The sequence below is a fragment of the Lagopus muta genome, chromosome 22, assembly GCF_023343835.1.
Source record: "Lagopus muta isolate bLagMut1 chromosome 22, bLagMut1 primary, whole genome shotgun sequence".
NCBI classification, from domain to species: Eukaryota; Metazoa; Chordata; class Aves; order Galliformes; family Phasianidae; genus Lagopus; species Lagopus muta.
This window is the reverse complement of record NC_064454.1, coordinates 1,921,138-1,941,464: the sequence shown is the minus strand read 5'-3', so window position 1 is coordinate 1,941,464 and position 20,327 is coordinate 1,921,138. Positions and strand designations below refer to the sequence as shown.

The window sequence follows — 20,327 nt, the reverse complement described above, 5'->3', positions numbered from 1 at the left end:
TCAGCTGTTGCAAGGAGGGGTTGAGAAATTTGTTCTCATCCCTCTGCAGAGCATCAGTCTGCAGCTTGCTGCCATCCACCCGAGGGCATATGCAAGGAAAAAACAAATCCTGACTGAGATGGGCTCAATTTGCTGCACTCGTGAGCTTGTGGCCATCGATGGGGTTCTACTGCAAAGCACCAGACTGGAACAGGTCAGTGCTGCCCATTTGTAACGGGTAATGCTTTCTTGGAGGAGCCCTCCTTGCTGTGCAGCCCAGCCTTAACGAATTGCTGTCTGCTCCTCAAAGCAGTGCCATAAAACCATAAAACCATGAGCTGCTGCTCCCCAGTTTCAACTCACGAGGTCTCCCTTTTGCTTTGCAAGAAGTAAATGCGACTGGTTTAACTCTTCTCCCTCCTTGCAGCAGGGCTGGGTGCTGTGCTCCCATTGCATGGGAGCCCCAAAAAAGCAGGATCACACCGGCTGAGAACGCAGCACTGCACCAGCAGCACATCCTGCACACACAGCAGCTGCGTGCTGCAGCATCGCTAGGTGGGGACAGAGCCCTGCGGCCAGGCAAGATGCTCTCATTCTCCATGCTTTGTAGCAGGGTTTCCTGTGCATTGTACTCATTTCTTTTTTTGCAGGAAGCCTATTTATCGATTTTTCACGCTGGGCAAAGCAACACATCCTGCACCTGTGGGGAGCTTCATTTGCAGAGCCACGGGGCTGCCTGCCATCCCTCCTGATGCAGGGGGGAGGATTAGGGGACAGAAAAATGCATGGCAGCTTTGAACTGTTGCTCCTGTCACCCAGCAGGACTCAGCCCATGCAACCATACAGGCAAAAGAAGGCTGAGAACATTCATTTGACTTCTTTCTTGTTGGAAAAATGTTGCATTAAAGAAAATACTGACAATCACCCTGGGATGCTGTGCTGGGTCCACTCTCAGTACTTGGCATTAGCAGAGGTGACACTTTGGTCTGTGCCTTGCACATCTCCCCCAGAGCAGAGAGACAAAACTAAACTGTGTAATATATGTTAAGTTCATGAACAGGAAGTAAGAAGGCTGAGCAGGATAAAGCTGTGCAGGACTGCAAGCTGAGCAATGGGAGCTCAGGCACCAAATTGAGCACCCCCAAACAGCAGGACGGGGACAGAAGGGCATGAGCAAAGGAGGCAGAATGAGCCACAGCCCCAGGAAAGCTCATCTCCCCCTCCTCACCCGTACCTCTAATAACCAATTAATATTTAGTCAACAAGCAGCTCTGCTAAATCGATGGAGATGGATTTCACAGGAGGGCTATTTCATGTTAAATGAGCACTGACTCATCAGCGGCATTTACCAAGGATTACGGATTAGCTGCAGGCACAATATCCATCACACGAACCCTATGGGGAGGCAGAACCCCCCTCTGGATCAGGGAAACCTTCCAGGGCCATTGCTCAAACAGGGGCTGAGCTTTTTGGCCCCCTAAGCAACGATGCTTGCAGTCCTCCATAGGCACAACGCAGCCGGGACACGGGCTGGGGCAAAGCTGATCCAACCCAAGAGCGATGGATGGATGCAAAGCAAATGAGCTGCCAACCTCCCAAAAAACGTATGTGCCCCATGGATCTGTTTGAAGCAAAAGCCCCTTCCCATGGGCTGGGATGCAGCGCCCAACAGCAGCGCTGCAGCGAGCTCTGCTGATCGGTATTGCATCCACTGGAGGAGGTGATTAACTCCCTGACCCGCCGAGCTTTAACGCGACCTCTGAGAATAGATAGAATCTTGTTATCTTGTAATGAGTTTTATGGCTTATTTCAGTACATTTTGGCCATGTTTCTCCAGTGATTAGGGCAATTATCAGCCTGTGCGTTTCAGGATTATGAATTATGGAGCTGCTGAATGACTGCAGAGATTTAATATCTCCCAGCGTTCCTCAGCCTCTCTTCCAACACTCAACTCCGGGCTGGCATTGCCTCTCTGCTCCTTATGCCTGGAGCACGGGCAACTCTGAGCAAGGAGTAAAGCATCAATGCTTACATGTGTAATTACAATTAATAACACGCAATATTAACACACCCCTGCCCTGGGTGTCATCATCCCTGGGTCCCCCCAGCAGTGATGCAGGTGATGCCAATGCTTCTCCCACATTTTGCACCACAACCCTGCTGCCATCCTCGCCAGCCCACTCAAGATAGGTTTTATTTCTGGAGAAAAATCAGATTCTTGCATTAAAAGAATGCTTCAAGATGGAGCTGCTGGGCTGTGGGCATCCAGCCCTTCCACCCATGGGCTGTTCTGGAGCCCTCTGGGTCACCTGGCTGAGGGCACCCAGCTCTACTTGTGGCCTCGTCCCATCCGGAGCTTATTTAGAAACTTAATGCCACTGAGCAGCTTAGGGTTGAGCCACATGCACAGGATTAGCAGGAGGGGGAGGCAGAAATTCCTCTCAGATGCAAGTTCATTTAGACACGCTTCAGGCTGTTCCTGGGAACAGAGGGTTAATGTCTACAGCCCCATACATGGACAACAGAGTGGTTCCTTGCTCCCCTAATGGCCCCAGTGTGCATCAAAGCAGTTCCCAAAAGGGGTCAGCGTGGCTTCATGGGAAGGGAAACTGAGGCACACTGCTGCAGTGGGACCAAGGCTCTGCTCCAGCCTGGGGTCTCCAGCTGCAAAACCAGAAATGATGGCACATTTGCTACTGAAGCAGCCCAGCCCTGCATCACAGCACTGTATGAGCATGAAACCCAGGCCCCAAAAACTAAATATAAAGATGGAGATCACAACGGCCAGGCTCTGTTGCCCCCGCTGCGATGGGCACAGCACAGTCCAGGAAAGGCCAACGTCTGCTGACATAACCCATCCTTAATTCGGTCCAGATGGAGCCTTTTAATGATCTTGATTCATGCCTGGTTTTATTTCCATTTTTTCCTCCCTGCAAATGATCGCTGGCAATTGACTGCTGCTTGGGAAAATACAGACGGCATCGCACGCGGCCCCGCTTCCTCTGCTCCCGTGGATGCTGCCTTCCTTCCGAGCAGAAAACGTAAAATATTAATTTTGTGTAGAAATAAAATTAAGCCCTTGGAAATGGGCTCCGAGAAATAAAGCCGTCGCTTGAGTTAATTAAGAAGTGATTACAGTGAAAGCCTGCAATGAAGGCTGCATGGCGCAGGATGGACCGAGCTGCTGCCATAGCCCAGGGTGGGAAGGACTTGGGTGATGAGATGGGAGCTGGGTGATGGGAGAGGAGCATCCGTCCCCATCCCTGTCCCATTTCTGTGCTCCTTTGGCACCGTGCTGGTTGAGGCTGAGCCATTCCACTGAGCACTGGATGCCAAAACTATGCAAAAGCAGGCTTCCCCCAAGGGGTGCAAGTGCCTCTGCCCTCCACGAGATGACAGATAAAATCCCCTGTTCCTGAAGGAAGGTAATTTGACATAACAGCTGTTCTGACATTCTCTCCCTATGGATATTGCTGGCAATAAGAATGCAAATCAGTGCTCTTTGCACTTCTCCCAGAGAGCAACTTTCACCTGAAGAGTTGAGAGCACTTCCAAAACGTGAACTCATTAAAGCTCCCTTCCCTCTGGTGAGGCCGAGCCCGCAGACAGACAGATGGAAGCAGACAGACTGACTGCCCCACTCCTGCCCAGCTGCGCTCCGACCCCAGCTCCAGAACACAAGGGCTGGAAGGGATACAGTGGAAACTGAAGAATCACAGAATCATTCAGGTTAGAAAGACCTCCAAGATCCCCAAAGCCATCCCCACCTCATCCTACTGTGCCCACTACCCACGTCCCTCAGTGCCACATCCCCACAGTTCCAGAACACCCCTAGGAATGGTGACCCCCACTCTCTGTCAGCTGTGCAGTGCAGCACTGCTTTCCAGAGAGGAAATTGTTCCTAATCCCCAGCTGGAAGCAAACTGCCGAGCACAGCAGCAAGACATGGAGCCATGTGGCTGCATCTCAGCCAGAAAACTCCCATCTCGCTCCTTGCCTTACTGATGGCATTGTGAAAATGGGGAGGGAGATGCCTTGGTGGAAAACCTGGAGATCCCTTCCTCCCGGGGAGGGGATGTTCTAAAATTTGAGCAGAAGTGCTTAGTGCCCCTCTGCTTCCTTTGTGGCAGCTACTAATTATCCCTCTAAATGTATGGGCTCCTGAGATGCACACAGATGGGTATGGAAGTCAGCAGCAGCCTCAGCTGTGCAGCAGTACCTGGCTTGGCTGGAGAAAACCCCACTGTGCAAAGGGTGCTGAGAGACATCCACGGATGGCAGCAGCTCTGAGAGGCTGTGGAGATGTGGAAAAGCCCCAAAGCAAAGCCTCAGCCCTCAGCACCATCTCAGCCCCTCATCCCAGGGCTGGATGCTGTGGCCACCTCCCAGCCAATGCCCCTCATCCAGCATTCAGGGGGCTCACTCCCTCCTATTGATGGTATTTTACTTTGTATAATTAAAGCTTAATGAGAATAGGGACCAGAGCTTCCCCGGCGAGCAGCCTAACCTCAGAACGAAGGAGCCACTCAGATTCCTAATTAATAAATACCTATTTGTATACAAAGCAGAGCGTGCCAGCAGGAGGGCAGCTGAGCATCTCCCATCCGTGAACGTCCTTCAGCAGCTCCCAGGAGCTGCGGGTTCACATTCCCCAGGCAAAAAGCAGGATTGATTACCAGGCGACTGCTCTAAGCCCTAAGCTACTGGATTAAAACACAGTTATCACCACTCCATTTCTTCCGTCAATCTAGACCCTATTTTTTCCCCTCCTGTAGTTGAGCAGCATTTGATTAATTCAAATCACACCAGCTCCAGACAAGCAACACGGCCAATTTACTGCCCACTGCAAAACATTGGTTGGGTTGGACTGAGGCTCCTCAGCTCCCAGCCCCAGATCTGTGCTGCTCCAGCACTGGGGAAATTCACGTTCGCCTCCAAAATCCTGAGCCCATCTCTTTGGAAATCAAATGGGGGAAATGAGGAGCTGCCAGGGGGAGGCGGATGCTGCAGTGCACAGCTGGGTTCAGATCCCAGGTTCCTACAAAACAAGCAAATTCCCCCATTCACACATAGGAAACTGAGGTCCAGAGATGGGGATCTGCCGACAGCGGTGGCAGAGCAAGGAAGAAAACTCAGTTGTCCAAATTGCCAAAGGTGCTCACAACAACCAGGCCACCACTGCTCTGCAAACCAATGCAAGTCCCCCAGAAGGACACACTCAAGCAGGCTTAACCCTCCATTAAATCACTTCCGTCTCACTCTGTAATTTACTGTTGCAAGCAAAATCAATTTAAGCAAAGGTTAAACTAGTTCTGTCTGTATTACGAGTTAGCACTATTTTAAATAAATTGATTTAAAATCAATTTGCTTGATTTTGTGCAACTTTTCTAATACAAGCTCAGACATTGCTAAGCTCAGTCTGGACTGCAGACCAGCTCACGCTTTGTTTCATTGCTGGAGCTCTCCCAAAAGATGTCGAATGTCAAATTTGGATGATAACTGTAAGTAACGATGACACAGAACTGGGGAAGATCTCCACAGTTAACCCAGCTTTAAATAGCTATTATTCCCCATACAATTCGTGGAGCTCTTCCAAAAGGAGGCAGCGTTGCCCAAAGTTTTCTGGGTGGCACAGAAGAGCCCAACCTGCTTTTCCCAAGCAGCAAAGGAGAGTCAGTGCACAAAAGCCTTTTGTTCCCCATCCCTGGGCACTGTTCTGCCCCTCTCTTCTCTGGTGGTCTGGCTCAGATCTCAAACGAGCCCAGGTGTGGCTTCAAAGCACCTTTAGCATTGCAAGTACTTAATAATAACCCATCCCTGCAACTTCTGCAAAGCCCTCTCTGAAATGAGGCCATGAAAGCACCTTATGGACTGCCTCATCCCATCACGAGGGTGGAGAAAGGGACAAAAATAGCTCGGGCACAGCAAGAAAACGTAAGAAAGCCCCTACTTTTTGTCAAACAAAACTGACCTCTCGTCCCATGAAGAATAACCCCTCAGCAGAGTGCCATAAGCTTGCTAAAAGCAGGCTACCATTTGATTTTCACCTCTGTGGTCTGCATAAAACGGCGAGGCAGGACCTGGGTGTGCAGCCTCTGCTCTCAGAGCAGAAGATTGCTGGAGCACAGGGAGCACAGCCAGAAGGGATGCATGGAGCAAGAAGCCCCAGGGGCAAGGAGCGTGAATGTGGGGAGGGAATCATTGCAGGCATTGAGGTGTGGGGCAACAGAGCTCTGCTGCATGTAGGAAGACATCCCAAAAGTTCATATAATGCACCAAGACCTGACTTGCCCATTGCTGTGCCCTGCAGGAAGCATGAATCTCCCCTCTGAGTGCCCAGAATAAAGCAGAGGGGCACACACCACACTGTATGGCTTACAAACTGAGGCACAGCTTAGCTCTTCTGCATCACAACGCTGCACGTGGAGCTCAAACTCAAGAATGAGCATTGAGCCTGTAGAGCACAGCTCCCATCTATCCTCAAACTAACTCCTAAAGGCTCATCCCCGTGCCTTACAGCAGCATGGCACAGCGTCACAGAACGACTTGAGCTGGAAAAGCCCTTAGAGATCATCTACTTTGACATCACTGATGTTATTCTCTGGAGCAGTCATTTCCTGCTCCACTTTCAGCCTCCAGAACAACTTGTGGCAGGAGGTCTCGCAGGGCAATCGTGTTGCCACTAAAATTTCATTAGGGATATAAAATTCTCTTCTATCAGGCTTAATTTTGACAATTCCTAATTCTGTAGGACATCCCTTGGATCTCGAGTTGCAACAGACCAGCAGGACTGGCAGCTGACCTCTCTGCCGTTCACCATCCCACAAACACTACAAAATGCTGACATACCTGGCAAACAAAACCCTGAGCAGCAGCAAATCTGATGCTGCAGTCATGCACAACCACCAGCTCTGTCCCTTTCAGCATCCCATCCCCACGCATCACGACGACACCCATTTGCAAGCTGATGGCTGCAAGGAGAGATGCTGAGATCAGGTTTGGTCTCCCAGCTCCGCAAAGAGGCAATGAGGGGAAGAGGAGGGGATTTTGGTTCGGAGGAGGGGGCTGAGGAGAAGGCAAGGTTGGAAATTTCCTCCTGGCAGCCCTTTTTGAGAAGAGTTATTAGAATTTATTTTCAATTATACACAAGAATAAGCCGTCTGCAGTATAGTTAACTTTCAATTTCAACCAATTTTCGACGCATTCAATCATAGATGCCTCAGTGATTAAGAATCTATGTTGCAAAACAATTCCCACTTTGCAACAATGCAATCAAACAGATCTACAACTCATAACCCATTATCCAATAGTTTCTCAGCTCATTGGTGAAGTGAAATAGGATTCACCAAGCGTCCCCTTTTTACCCAGCGAGGCCCCGAGCTCATCTGCAAACAACGCTGCGACTGCAAACAGCCCGCAAAGGGAATGTGGGCTGCTGTTTTTTTGCCTCCTGCTCGCCAAGAAGCATCGTGCAAACCTCTGGAGTGCACAGCCATCCCACGGCAAGGGCAGCGCCTCCAAAAGCAAGCTGCTTCACCTCCCTAGCATAACACTAAGGAGATAAAGGTGACCTGGAGTGGAGGACCTGGGTGCCCCCCAATGGGGACAGGCAGACATCCCCACCCTGCAATGTGCTCCCTTCCATGTGCAGCCCCTACCCGGGCTCCTCTCTGCCTTTGATGCCAACAAATAACAATTTCAGAGTGGGGAAGACACCTGGGAGAGCTGAGGCACTTGTGCTACAAGATAATTAGAGATTATTATAATCGAAATTTCATTGCCACATCAAACTGTGTCTTTTAGCATTAATTAATCTCCTCTCCCAGCCTCTGAGCACTCTCAGCTCGCTCGCTGTAGGACAGCAGCTTGTCAAACACACCAAAGTCTTGCATCTCATTACCTTATCAGAGGGGTGAGCAGGGAGCTGAGCAGCAGCAGCACATCTCCCAGCACCGCCGCAGCCACGAGGACACCTGCATGCCTGCACCCAGCTTGCAAACTTGTCCAGCACAGGGCCTGCTTGGAAAGGATGCTATTTGCAACTCACTGCATTGCATGGCTTTGGATGAACTGCATCAACTGCGACCCTTGCAGGGACCTTGGATGAACTGCATCAGCTGCAAGGCTGGCATCCTTGCAGGGAGCAGGGTGCTGATGCTTTGCTTTCCCAAGCAATTCAGCCTCCAAAATTTCAATGCATCTCAGTGTAACAATACACCCTTTGCAACCCCACAGCAGCCCAATGCAGGATACTTTCACAGATCCCAGCCCAAGTAGGCAGAGACCCATAGGGAGTCCAGACACAGAATCCAACTCTGGGCTTCACCCAAAGTTCAGACTTTGGGTCTTCAGACTTTGGAAGATAGAAGAATGAATCCAATTTTCCTCATGATGGTCCCAGCGCCAGCTGGATGATGCCAAGCCGAATGGGGTTTGGAGCACCAACCAACAGGACAGACTTGGCTTCAGGCACCTGAGACCTGCTGCAAGATCCCTGAGCAACTCTGGAAGTAAGCAAAGCAGCGTGGTGCTGTGAGCCAGGAGCAGGCTGCATCACTTCTAACTGTGGCTGCACAAATTGGGTGCCCTCAGCTCCGCCAGGTCCCAGCCAGCAGCACAGGCTGTGTACACACCAGTGACACGCATGAGATGCCCTGTGTTCCACTCATTGATTCTCCACTGCTTTCATACCTCATCTGGAAATAAATATCCTCTCCTTCTTGTTTCCACCTCTCCACTCCCCCTCTCCCCGTTATTGGCTTTGTGACAGAAGGCTTTAATTTATCCCTCCTGCCACAGCTTTATGCCGCTCTTTTCTTGCCATTTACCCCATATATTATCCCCCGTCTTGTGTCATTTAACTCCAGAACGTGGCTGGAGATACAGTTTGCTTGAAGGATGCTGGATCCATCAATCCTGCTCCCAGGGACATTGACAGCAGGGAAGTCCCAGCACACAGTGGTACCTCAATGCACAATGCTGGTGCCTGGCTGGGCTTGCACACCTTGCGGTGCCTGCAGCACTTTGCACATCCCAGCAGGAATGGGAGGAAACAGCAGGGAGAGGCTCAGTTGCTAACTCCACCCCTGCAAACAGCACTGCTCATAGGGGCAGGCAGAAGCTGAGCCTCACCAAGCTGCTCAGCCCCACTGATGTTCCATAGGGGCACTCCTGGCTTTCTGGGGCATTCATACCAGCACAGGGAGCTCACAGCAGCCCCAGAGCAGTGCAGGGAGGAAACTTCCCATCATCTTCACCCCCAGAAATGGGACAGGGAGAGACGTGTCAGCCACACAGAGCCTCTCCTCTGAGCTGCTCAGTGCCACGTGGATGGAAATTGCTCACCAGAGGGAGAGCGCTGATGGAAAGCAGAGGGGAAAAAAGGAAAATTAAAGAGAGAGAGGAGGAAAAACTTAATGAAATGAAAAATGCATCTTGTTTTATTTATTTATCGCAATATTTCCACGTGGGGAGAGCAGGACAGGCATGATTATTCATCGTACTCTACAAGCCAGGCTCTGCAGGGAAATGCTGCCACACTGCTGCCTGGCACATCGTTAGCATGCGCTTAATTGTGCTCGCTCTCGAGGGAGAAGAGTCCCTCTCTGGGTGCAAAGCCTGAGTGCCATGCATGAGCCCACCCTGCTCCCCACGTCCTGCACTGCACAGTGAGCAAGCAGTGTCTCAACGCCCTGATTTCAGCACTGCTGACATCGCAGCAGCCCCAGCCCTCCTGTGGCATTTGCCATAAGCAGACCTTGCTGGGAAGGATGTTTCCTTGTTGTTAGCAGTATTGACGGGGAAATGGAAAACTCCCTGCACCTCCTGCAAGCAGTGCACCAGCACAGCTGTGGCAAAATTAGCAAAACTCCTGGGGATTTGCAAATATCTGCACAAAATCCCAGCAGGAAGCTCATGAGAAAGGAACTCCGTGAACAAAGGCGACCTTCAATTACCACCTGCATCAAAGACAGTGTCTACAAAGAACCTTCCTGGAGGGGGCAGGATCAGTTTGCTGATCCCTCCACCAGGACAGAAGCTGGATGAGCTTTAAGGTCCCTTCCAACCTAACCATGCTGTGATTCTGTGCTAAAACAAAGCACAACCTCGGCACCCAGAGCACCAGAAGCCACCAGCGGAGCACAGCCCCCATCTGCAAGGACAGCAATGCACCGTGCTCACAGCTCTGCTATGCCATCGCCCTGCAGAGAGATGCTGCAGGATGGGATGCACTCAGCCGTGCTCATCCCGCAGGCACCAGCTGCTGTTCCTGTCTGCAGACATCTGTCCCAAAGGAAAAGGAAGCCCGAGGGCAGCTGGGGGGACCATGCATGCTCAGATATGCACGGGAACCCAGGGCTGCCCCAGCTGAGCCAAGATTGCAGCTGGCTGCCTTCCCCAAGACCTTTGCTCACATAAAGCCCCTGCTCAGCAATGTCAGCGTGTTTGTTGTGTGTTTGTTTGTGTTTTTTTTTGCCGAGGAAGCAAAAGCAAAGGTGGAAGGTTAAGTCCACTTAACTACTCTCTGGCCAGCCTGGCAGATGAGCTCACACAGCAGGCAGCTCTGAGGAATGACTGCAGCTGGGCCAGCAGCCACAGCCACTGAGCCTCCATCCCTCCTCCTCAGCAAAGCACAGCCCTGGCTGCATGTGGGAACGTTGCAATGCACGATGGCATGTGCACACGGCAAGGGACTGACACCCACAGGGCACTGCCTCTCCCTCTGCAGTTTGCAGTGCAGTCCCACACTTCTCTGCATCCCCATCCCTCTGCACATCTCCACCTCTCCAGCAGGGAAGGCAGCCCAAGAGTGGCACGTTTCATGACGGAGCTGCACGGGGGCTAAGCACCAGGAAAGATGTGCAAACTCAGTGCAGAGCTCCCAGAGGTCAGCAGCTGGGGCTGGCCCTCAGCAAAGCCCGAGTGACAAATCGCACGGCAGCCGCTGCCTCAGCACCGTGATGACAATTAGCTGCTCACAGAGGTTGAAACAACGCAAGCCCCAGCCCTGCCAGCCAGAAGATGCCAAGGGAACATGCACTGAAAGGTTTGGCCCTCTTAGCAGCTCTCCGAAGTAATTCCACTTGTAACTCATAAAGCTTCCCCTGCCGCCCGCGCCGCGCTTGCCAGCTCGGGGATGAGGCAGACATTTGTATGAGATATACAAAGCCATTTAGCTGTTCAAAAGCTATCAGCACTTACATGCAAGGTTGAAGCAGGACAGATTCTGCTGCATTCAGGGCATCAAAGGGGATTATCCGGGAAATGATAACAGATTTTAATTTAGATCATCCAAGATGGGTACAGGGGACAGGGAGGGGGAGCTGGAAGCTGGGGCTGGCTCAGCTCTGGGTTGTGGGAGAGAGCACAGCTCCATTTCAGACACACAGGAGCAGTGCCCACCTGCAGGTACTGCCAGGTATCTCATGCAGGGACAGAATCCAGGCTCTCTGCACCAGGACGGATGGATGGAGGCCATTGACATCAACGCTTTGTGTGCTGCTCTGCTGAATTATGGGGCGACCTGCTAAGTTTGGGATGTGAGAACTTGTCCAATACAAACACTCCCTCAAAATGAAAGTACTCCACTTCTAAACATACAAAAAAAAAGAAAGGGGGGGGGGGGGAAATGGCTTTTGGATTTTTTTAATTGAAAATATGTGGCCACTCCTCCCAGATTGATTGATAAATAGTTTTAATCAATTCCTTGTTTTCTTTTTTGGAATCAGTGATTTGCCTCATGTCCTCTCTTGCCTCATGGCTCCTCTGCAGGTTTTGCCTTTCTATTTCTGACAATCCCAGATGGGATCTATGAATAAAACCAAAGAGGAGCTGCAGATAGGCTCCGAGTCATTAACGCAGCAAATATAGACCCTGCTCGAGATCTGAGACACGAGCAGGGGGGGATGAAAAGCTGTCACCTCTTCCTGGGGACAGATCCAGGCTAATGTGAATGACGCATCCCCGACAACATTAACAGAGCACGGGGTCTGGCTCTTCCCTTTTAATCCACAGGTAAATTCAGTGCCTGTGGGCTATATATAAAACATATAAAGTGGGGGTTGGCACGGTGCAACCCTCCTGTCCAGTGCAGCTATCTCAGGGGTCCACCTTGGAGAATCACTCACACCATCCACGTTGCAAAAATGGTTTTCCCAAGGATTTCCATAGATCCCATGGGTGATTGCACCTTTCCACACTGCTCTGACCCAAGTGTTTGTGCAGAGATCACTGCATGCACTGCCTGGCCACCCAGATGCTAGAGTGGAGACATCAGCATCCCCAGAACCCCAAATCCTCCAGGTTTCCAAAACCAAAGCTGAGGGCACAATGCAGGGCACAGACATGATGCTCATGGTTTCATTCCAAAGCACCCAGCAACCTGAATTCCACCAGTCCCAGCTGGTCAACCTGCACATCTCACACACAGCCAAGTCCCATCCACTTACAAGCCTGCGAGGTTGACCAGATTCCCAAATTGCACCTGAGGTTGATTTGATGATCAGCTCCCATTTGAGGTTGACCAGATGCCCACATCCCATCTGATGTCGAATTGATGCCCGAGTTCCATATGAAATCGACTTGATGCCCAGTGAGATTTACAAGAAACTCCAGAAAGCATCCAAAAACACCCACTGTGTCCACCTCAGCACTTCCCCAATAGCAAACTTTGCAGAAATTCTCCCGTCCATGCAGAAAGCCTCTGTGCCCCATCTCGGCAATTAAAGCAGTAAATAAGCCAAAGGAATCTCACTCCAACTTCAATGCTAAAGGCATGGAAATGAAGTCAAACGACACTGCTGAGAGGCAGGGCATCCTCAATAGCCCCCAACCCCCAAGGATATTACATTTTTTTCCCAATTTTCCTATTTTAATGTTTCTCTGGAGCCCTGATGACGCAGCTCACAGCCCCCCCCTCCCCCCCACCTCCCCCCACTAAATGCAACAAAATGGATTTTTCAAATGTCGTGCTGGTATCCACTTCATCAAACATTTTCCTATAGACGGGACAATAACATGTATTTTAATCACTTTTCTACAGGCAAATAAACGGCACGGAAGCCTCGCCTCCACCGGCGCTTGGAAATTATGAATTTTTCAATAACCTTTTCTATTATTCATCCTGCGTTATTCCGTAACGTTTCCATGTGAGGAATGTGCTTGCCACACACTTTATGAATCTCTTCTTTTATTTATTAAACAGCGAGGTGTCTCCCCAAAACCCCTCCTCCGTCCTCTGGAAAAGATGTCAGTGCAGGCTTAAGACACACATAATTAGGTGTCGGGTTATTAATAATTCCCCTGCTGTCAGAGCAGCTCTGTGATGCAGCTGGCTCAGCCTCAGGTGGTTTTCGGGGCAGATGCTGGGAACAAAGCGCAAAGTTTGGGGACAGAAGAGGGTAATGGGGTGGCCCAGAGGGGATGGGCCATAAAAGCACGGGGATGTGCAGTAAATACAAAGGATGGGTTGTGGAGGGGATGCCCCAGCAGCACAGCTCCTGGATTGCAGCAGAGATGAACCATCTCACAGCTGCAATGCTCCGGGTCTGCACTCTCCTGCCTTGGAGATGTAAGAAAAGGAGATATTCGATGGAGGAGACCAGGGATTAATCTGAATGCAATGCTCTGTATACACACAAGGTAAATGGTTAGAAAGGGTTTGCAATTGAGCAGGGGGTGCTCCTCTCCCAGGGCCTCACACTGTTGCAGATGACATCTCCACTCCAAGGCAGAGCCTTTTGTGCTGGATCACGAATGGATAAACGATAGAGAGGAGCTGCTTTATGCAGATCTGCGGGGGGATGGAGGGAAAATAAGAGAGAAAATTAAGGCCCCGATCTCCTGCGATGCTCCTGATCCCTTCCCCAGGGCTCAGACAGCAGCCCCACAGCCCCACAGCCCCAGCCCTGCTGCTCCCAGCACTGTGACAACGTGTCCCCAGCACAGAGCCCACATCAGCTTTCATGCCCAAGTGCTGCTTTTAAACTTGCAAACGTAACATGAGCAAAAAAGCAGAGATGAGGCAGGTCTGAATCAGCCTTGAGCACCTCCAGGGATGAGGTACCCACAGCTTCTCTGAGCTATGAGGATTGCTCCCCCTTAGACTGTTATAAGGTGAGATGCCTTCTGAGACACAAGCCTGGGGAAAATACAAAGCTGGTCCAAGGAAAGACACCTTTAACACCCTGCCTGAAAGGCACAACGGTGATTTCAGCTTCCCTCAGACATCACAAAATCCTGCAGCACTTTGCTCTCGAGATGCAGACACAGAGGGATCCAGGAGAAATGATTTCTGCCGCTCACAGGAGTCGCTGTGTATTTTTTTATATATATGAAATCAACACCAGAATATTTGCCTGGATAAACTAATAGAAATTGCTTGTTGGATGAGTTCACCGGCTATAAAACCCCGCAGTTACAAGGTATAATTACAGCAGCTTTTATTTTCCTCAACAACAACAAAAAATCTTCATTAAAACAGAGTTAAGGTTGTAAACAGATCATTAATTTATAACAACATTATCAGATGGGTTACAGTTATTAAAAGAGCGCACACCGAAGAGCCAGGAAAGAGAGGACGGAGGGGTAGAATGGGCTGGATGCTGGAGAGCTGGATCTCATAAATATCACAGGCACTAACAGCAGCAGGTGATGCAGCAAGGATGCAGGAGCTGGGTATTATGGGCTGGCGGGGGGGATGCTGGGTTAGAACACGTGGGGTCTGACCACCCCATAAGCTCCCCTTTCCCCTGATACAGCCTCAGGTCTGATTTCAATGGATGGAGTGGGAGAGCGAGAGGCAGAAATACAACCCTAGAAAACCTTTTAAAGCCGTCCTGGTCCTCCCACAGCGGCGCATTGTTAAAAGGGATGTGATTCCAAGGGGACGCAGTGGATCTATGCAGTCAATGCTCCAGCACTTTAGTGGCAAAACAACTCAATAGCCTCAATTGACTGCATGAAATTCTATCATTTTACCACTACAAAGAAAGAAGGCAGAGAAAAAAATACAAATAAGAGGGTACATTGCATTTGTCTTTCGTTAGCTCCCTCTGCAAGAGCATCTCAATCCCAATCCACAGCACGGTGTGAGCCGACCCCTCGCTGCCCACAGAAAACCAAACGCTCCCAAATCACAGCCCTCTGTGCTCCAGAGCAGCACAGCCTCGATGGCACAGAGCAGCCCCATCCCCTGATTGCCACCTTCCTGCTGATGGAGATGACGTGGGATGTGATTAAAGATGCTCTGAACAAACACCATCGCTGCTGATGCCAACTCTTCCTGCCTCCTTCCCAGCCAGGTCACTCGGAGCTCTGCTTGGATGCTGATTTCTCATTCCCAATTTGCCCGGACTCTGCTCTTCTTCATCAGCAGAAGAGCTCTGATACCGTGAGCGCAGCAATTGCTCCTCTCCTGCTGATTGGGCTTTGTAGCTTCTGCTTGATGGCAGGAGCTCCGCACCCTTGATCATCCGGCATCTGAGAGGGTTCAAGGGTTCAGAGCATTGCAAAGAACCAGAAAGTATTATTTTCTTCAAGCAGAACCCCTGCCTCGCTTCCCTTCATCTCTTTTTTTCCTGCTAGCTATGGCACGCTGTAATTCAGGGGCTCAGCAGCCACAAAGCACAGCCCAGCTGCCGTCCACACACATCTCTGGGCAAAACCTGGGTGTCTGGTCTGCAGGGTGTGGGGAACTGCACAGCAGGAGGCACAGGGGTTGGAATTGGAGCATCTCCGAGGCTCCCTTCAACCAAAGCCATTCCATGATTCTGCACCAGAGCCCACCGCCCTGTGCCCACCCAGCATCCCTGATCCATCCCCACCTTGTGCTGCACGTGGGACCCAACAGTGTCCCTGGTGCTGCGACTCCAGGAGGGACCACAGTGCCTCTCCCACTCCAGGCAGTGCCTGCCAGCATCTCTCCTGGCAGGCAATTGATATTCTACCAAGCATCTTTGGAAAATCATCTGCAAACAAGACGCTGCAGGCTATAAAATCACTCCCTCTCCTTCGCTTTAGATCGCAGCCTAATAAAAGCACAACACAAGCCAGCCAAGGAAACGGCCGCTCTTTGCCCAGCCACCTCATCCCTTGTGTATTATTAATCGGTTTCAAGTTGTATCACGGCTTCCTGGGGCGGGAAGGAGAAAGGGTCTCTGGTGGTGGAGGAGGAGACGGTCTTCTCCTTCCAGGATCTGGCAAGAAAAGTCTTGCTGAATGGAGAGAAGAGTGGCACTGAACCTCTCCAGCCCCCACATCCCCATCCTGCAGCTGAGCAGAGGGTCTCTGCCCCATGGGACCCTGCAGGGGGCTGAGGATCACACCAGGCTGCTGCAGCACAGCCTCCACGTACTTCTTTGCTTCCACTGAAAAACTACAATATATTGTCTATTTGGGAGCAGTTTAGGTCGGTTCATTTCACACACGAAATTAACCTGATTTCTTTAATAGGGGATTTTTATTTGGTGTCAAGCCCCAACTATTACACCAAATACCGTACCCTGGGACTGCAGCTATTAAACGTCCCCTCTGTGCTATATGCTGAGTGCTGCCAGACGCACTGCTGGGGCGCAGCCTTGGTGGCACTTGGAAATAATGGCTCAATCATCCCTAAACGCCCAGCTATTTACTGCTGCCACCGGACTCGGGAGATGTCTCGAAGCAGAAAGTGCTTTAAGATCTCCCAAATGGAAAACAAGGCGCTGGGAACTGAAGCCAGGCCATTTCCAGGTGGGCAAATAACAGCACGGATCCGGCCACCCGCTGCACACCCTGGGGCAGCGATGGGGGCAGTGTGCCTCCAGCCCCATTTCCGTGGCCATAAAGGTGCAATCTGCAAAAAAGCGAGCTGAGATTTGCGGCAAATCCCCTTTGGGGAGGGGGGCAAGCAGCTCTCACAGAAGCGGGGTGCAGGGATTTAATTCCTCCCCTTAGTGCCAAAGCTCAGAGCTGCACTTTGTGGCACGGCTCGCAGGAGGCGTGGGCACCCGGCTGCATCCCGCTCCGCTCCACGCCTGGTTTAGCACCTGACAAATGCCACCCGTTAATTTCCCTCCCCTATCCCTATGCGGGTGCTGCTGACATTTTGCTATTTCCCTGGGAGATTAGCTTGAGCGTAATGAATTTTCCCCAGCCCCTCCTTTTTTTTGGGGGGGGCCTTCTGGCTTTGCTCTCTCTCAACTCCACCAGCTCCAGGAGCGTGCCCGACACAAGATGAATCGTCCAGAGACTCCTGGAGCATCCTTCTTTACACTTCATGTCTTCCCACAGCGGATGAGAAATAGGCTTTTTCCTCATCCATCATAAGTCAGCATGACAGGGCTGTCGTTCTCCGGTGCTGCAGCGCTGTATCACGCGCCTCTCGGTCCTGCTTGGCTGAGCATCTGCCTCCCTGCGAGCAGCTGGGACCTTTCTGAAGTGCTTTCGATTGTATCAGGGATTTGGGCACTGAGCAGAAGTCATTTCCAAAGTGCTCCTCCCCCCCTCCCTGCTGGGCTGTGCCCTGTCACATCCTGAGCAATTCGGCTGCTCCCTGCAAATGTCACATTCAAAAGGGGAAACTGAGGCACGGAGCACACGTGTCGTTCCGTGAGACCAAAAGCAGGGATAAGCATCCACAGACCCTCCTTAATCATCACCCTGCATCCGCACATTGCTGCTTCAGCATCCCCAGCACAGCTCATGGGATCTCATCTGCTGATGGGTGCTTTAGGAGCACCGTCATCGCCTCCAAATGCTGATGGGCCTCGCCAAGCAAAGCCCACGCAAGCACAGAAAGCACTGATGCTATTGCACACACGTGGTGGTTCCCAAAACCTGAGTGATGGCATCACAAAAATGTACAACCATCAATTCTTATCTCCTCAATAAACTCCAAGCACTTCGTTTCATTTTCTCTCCTGCAACATGAGCCAAAACACAGCATCTCTGTCTCAGATGCACTCTGATATGGATGCTGCCATGGCAAGATTATTCACTTATTAAAAGAAAAAGAATCTGCTATTTCAGATATTTCTCTTGTGTTTGGGATAGAGGGAATCTGGGCTTGGGGCATCACCTGAGCTTCAACACCAAAATGAGAATCCTAGTCCCCAAAATGAGAATCAGGATCCCCAAAACAGGAATCTTGGACCACAAATTGAGAACCTTGGTCCCCAAAACGAGAATCATAGTCCACAAGGTGAGAATTCTGATCCCCAAAATGAGAACCTTTTCCTCAAACTGAGAATCCTGGTCCCCAAAAGGAGAATCTTTGTCTTCAGAATGAGAATCCTGGTATGCAAGAAGAGAATCTTGGACCCCAAAATGATAATTCTGACTTCCAGATGAAGTGTCTTGGTCCCCAAAATGAGAATCTTAAGCCTTCAAAACAAGACTCCTGGTACATGAAATGAAGATTCTCCTTTTGGAGTCTCATTTTGGGGAGAAGTTTCTCATTTCAGGGACCAGGATTCTCATTTTGAGGACCAGAATCTTGGCTCCTTGACGAGCATCATGGTTATCTAAAGAAGTTCCTCAAAATGAGAATCACAGCCTTCAAAATGAGAATCCTGGCAGGCGAAATGAAGGTTCTCTTTTTGGATTCTCACCTTGGGGACAACGGGCAGCCACCAAACGTCAAGGCCAAACAGCGTGCATGCAACAATCCAAACCTGAAGGCATCCAACGGCCAATGCTCCGCAGCCACAAAGGCGATGTTACACAGATAAACCTATTTTTAAACTCTCAGGCTCATTAGTCAAATTCAAGCTGTGTTGCTCTATCAGAAAGGCTCTGATGATGCCGGTTCTATTCCCCATTGGTACCTCATCTCTTCTTTAACGCTTTTCATTTAAAGCTTTCAAACACGTACGCTTAAAACTCTGCTGTCTGTAAAGCTGTAGCAATGGCAGCCAACTCCCACCGGCGCATCACGGCACTGTTGGTCCCCAGCCTTCAGCAGCAATCCTGTCTTCAGAACTGGGAGATTCAGAGCACCCCAGGGCACCTTTTCTTTCCACCTGCACCTTTCTGAACCCAAAAAACCCTTCTGAACCTTAAAGCAAGCACTGGGGCTGTGCCTTTGAGCAGGTTCTCACCTCGGTGGAGGAGGACATCTCTCCACAGCTCCACCAAAACCTCACAAATGATTTCAAATGAAGCGCCCGCAAAGACAGTGGGAGAAGAAGCAGGACGTCTGAGTTTTGCTGTGATAAAAAAACCCAACCCACACGTTTGGGATCTGCTGAATGTAAACTGCACAGTAACTGGGGATTTCAGACGCTCACAGCTATCTGAAATGGGAGGACAAAAGAAGAACACTCTGCTGTGAACAATCGGCAAAATAAATCATTCCTCAGCATATGCTCAGGTGAATCAGAAGGAAAACCAAGGACAAACGCTTGGGGATAAATACCCAGAACGTTTCTATCGTCAGAGAGAGGCCAAGGATGGGCAGTGCTCAAAGAACCCAGATTGCTCCTCATCCTCATCAGCATGAGATGAAGGAGTTCAGCTCTGCAGCACTGACTGCAGCACGGGGAGGGCTGTGGGTCATCCACTGCTTCTGGATGAGAGTCTGACCATATCCTGCACCATCCCACCCAACACAGCTGGAACAGAGCAGAGCAGTGCACAGCGGGCAGCTGCCATCACTGCTGGGCTGGGGGCTGGGGGCATCCTGCAGCTCCAGGCTGATGGGTCAGACTGACACCATTTGGGCAGCAGCATCTCCTAGCAGAGCCAACAGCACAGATGCCAGCCAAAAAAAAAACCAAACACACACAACTTCCAGCTCCTTGGTCTTATCTTGACTCATTGGGCTTCTTTGCAGGAATGCTTTCTTGGTGGGAGGGCAGCAGAGCTCCACTGGAGGAATGACTACTGCATCTGCATAGCTGGGATCTCCTTGAGAGTTGCACTGCACCCAGGTTTCTTCACCCCGCAGCACCTCAGCTGAGCATCTGAGCAGGCTGAGGGCGCTCCCAGCCCCAAACCCAAGTTATTATGCAAGTCAGGCAGTGCTCATAACAATTAGACATCACAGTGCAGGTGCCTGGCTGCCTGCACCTGGGCTGCAAGCAGTGCTCTGGGCAGATTTGCAAGGCTGCATGTGCCACAATGGGGCTGCTCTGCACCCCAATGGGCAGCTTTAGGGTTACTGTTCCCTTTGCCTCCATTCCCCACCTGCTTCAAAGGCGGTGAGAGGGCTGCAAGTTGCTCTGAGAGCAAGCAATGTGAGCTATTGTGACTCTTCCCACAAACCTCAGCGTGGTGCAAAAAGCCCCACCAAGGAAAACACCTGAGTGACTCCGTTCAGCTCCCAGGCTCCAAAGGCACCCCAAGCCCTGGCTAATGACCTCTCCTAT

The 20,327-nt window shown here is 50.8% G+C and overlaps 1 protein-coding gene across 7 annotated transcripts in view; it reads right to left on the bottom strand.

Moving 5' to 3' along the window:
* LOC125703580 (protein CEPU-1) overlaps positions 1–20,327 on the bottom strand; it is a 315,707-nt gene that overhangs the window by 166,387 nt on the left and 128,993 nt on the right. The gene's annotated exons all lie outside the window — the stretch shown is intronic.